This window comes from Filicampus tigris, unplaced genomic scaffold, assembly GCF_054856515.1.
Source record: "Filicampus tigris isolate MCC_2025a unplaced genomic scaffold, RoL_Ftig_1.0 HiC_scaffold_37, whole genome shotgun sequence".
Classification (NCBI taxonomy): domain Eukaryota; kingdom Metazoa; phylum Chordata; class Actinopteri; order Syngnathiformes; family Syngnathidae; genus Filicampus; species Filicampus tigris.
This window is the reverse complement of record NW_028233418.1, coordinates 122501-125000: the sequence shown is the minus strand read 5'-3', so window position 1 is coordinate 125000 and position 2500 is coordinate 122501.

Genomic DNA, 2500 nt, shown 5'->3' with positions numbered 1-2500 from the left:
CACGCGGAGCTCCAGGCGGGGGGGGCCCTCGCCCGGCCCGCGGAGTCCGATTGAACACCCCCCAGGTCGGGCGGGCTCGCTCTGTTGAGCGCACGGAGGTTGAGATAGAAAATATTGCAACACGCGGAGCTCCAGGCGGGGGGGGCCCTCGCCCGGCCCGCGGAGTCCGATTGAACACCCCCCAGGTCGGGCGGGCTCGCTCTGTTGAGCGCATGGAGGTTGAGATAGAAAATATTGCAACACGCGGAGCTCCAGGCGGGGGGGCCCTCGGCCAGCCCGCGGGGTCCGATTGAACACCCCCCAGGTCGGGCAGGCTCGCTCTGTTGAGCGCATGGAGGTTGACATAGAAAATAATCCAACACGCGGAGCTCCAGGCGGGGGGGCCCTCGCCCGGCCCGCGGAGTCCGATTGAACACCCCCCAGGTCGGGCAGGCTCGCTCTGTTGAGCGCATGGAGGTTGACATAGAAAATAATCCAACACGCGGAGCTCCAGGCGGGGGGGCCCTCGCCCGGCCCGCGGAGTCCGATTGAACACCCCCCAGGTCGGGCAGGCTCGCTCTGTTGAGCGCATGGAGGTTGACATAGAAAATAATCCAACACGTGGAGCTCCAGGCGGGGGGGCCCTCGCCCGGCCCGCGGAGTCCGATTGAACACCCCCCAGGTCGGGCGGGCTCGCTCTGTTGAGCGCATGGAGGTTGACATAGAAAATAATCCAACACGTGGAGCTCCAGGCGGGGGGGCCCTCGCCCGGCCCGCGGAGTCCGATTGAACACCCCCCAGGTCGGGCAGGCTCGCTCTGTTGAGCGCATGGAGGTTGACATAGAAAATAATCCAACACGTGGAGCTCCAGGCGGGGGGGCCCTCGCCCGGCCCGCGGAGTCCGATTGAACACCCCCCAGGTCGGGCAGGCTCGCTCTGTTGAGCGCATGGAGGTTGACATAGAAAATAATCCAACACGTGGAGCTCCAGGCGGGGGGGCCCTCGCCCGGCCCGCGGAGTCCGATTGAACACCCCCCAGGTCGGGCAGGCTCGCTCTGTTGAGCGCATGGAGGTTGACATAGAAAATAATCCAACACGTGGAGCTCCAGGCGGGGGGGCCCTCGCCCGGCCCGCGGAGTCCGATTGAACACCCCCCAGGTCGGGCAGGCTCGCTCTGTTGAGCGCATGGAGGTTGACATAGAAAATAATCCAACACGTGGAGCTCCAGGCGGGGGGGCCCTCGCCCGGCCCGCGGAGTCCGATTGAACACCCCCCAGGTCGGGCAGGCTCGCTCTGTTGAGCGCATGGAGGTTGACATAGAAAATAATCCAACACGTGGAGCTCCAGGCGGGGGGGCCCTCGCCCGGCCCGCGGAGTCCGATTGAACACCCCCCAGGTCGGGCAGGCTCGCTCTGTTGAGCGCATGGAGGTTGACATAGAAAATAATCCAACACGTGGAGCTCCAGGCGGGGGGGCCCTCGCCCGGCCCGCGGAGTCCGATTGAACACCCCCCAGGTCGGGCAGGCTCGCTCTGTTGAGCGCATGGAGGTTGACATAGAAAATAATCCAACACGTGGAGCTCCAGGCGGGGGGGCCCTCTCCCCCCCCGGTGAGTCCGCTCACAGTGCCCCTATGTCGGGCAGGCTCATTGCATTGTGCGCATGGAGGTTGACTTAGAAAATATTTGAGAGTGACATGAGCTCCAGGCAGACACCGACTCATCGCCCGTGGGGTGTCCGACGAGCCCTCACCAATCTTGGATTAATGTTTGGCGAGGCTCCCCTGATCAGCTCTGGAGGTGGCAAGTTCTGAAAAAGTGGTTTCTGAAAATGTGCCCCTTGTATTTTGTGAAACCAGGGGTAACCTAGCGAGTAGGCAAACTCATCCCCTGACTGGGGGGATCAACTTTTACCTACTACAGCGCCCCTAATGGCCAAAAGTGGTACTGCTCCCCCTGGTAGCCTAACCCATTGAAATGAATGGGAAAAATTAATTTAGGCTACCAGGGCTTTGGGCTACCAGGGCTTTGGGCTACCAGGGCTTTGGGCTACCAGGGCTTTTTGCTACCAGGGCTGTGGGCTACCAGGGCTTTGGGCTACCAGGGCTGAGGGCTACCAGGGCTATTATAGGCGGCCACCACTGCACTAGTGGCAGCCCGGGGAAGGTGCCTGTTGCTCGGATATGCTTTTACGCACGTCGGCCTCTGCGCCCTGGAGCTTTTTTATGCTACCAGGGCTATTATAGGCGGCCACCACTGCACTAGTGGCAGCCCGGGGAAGGTGCCTGTTGCTCGGATATGCTTTTACGCACGTCGGCCTCTGCGCCCTGGAGCTTTTTTATGCTACCAGGGCTATTATAGGCGGCCACCACTGCACTAGTGGCAGCCCAGGGAAGGTGCCTGTTGCTCGGATATGCTTTTACGCACGTCGGCCTCTGCGCCCTGGAGCTTTTTTATGCTACCAGGGCTATTATAGGCGGCCACCACTGCACTAGTGGCAGCCCGGGGAAGGTGCCTGTTGCT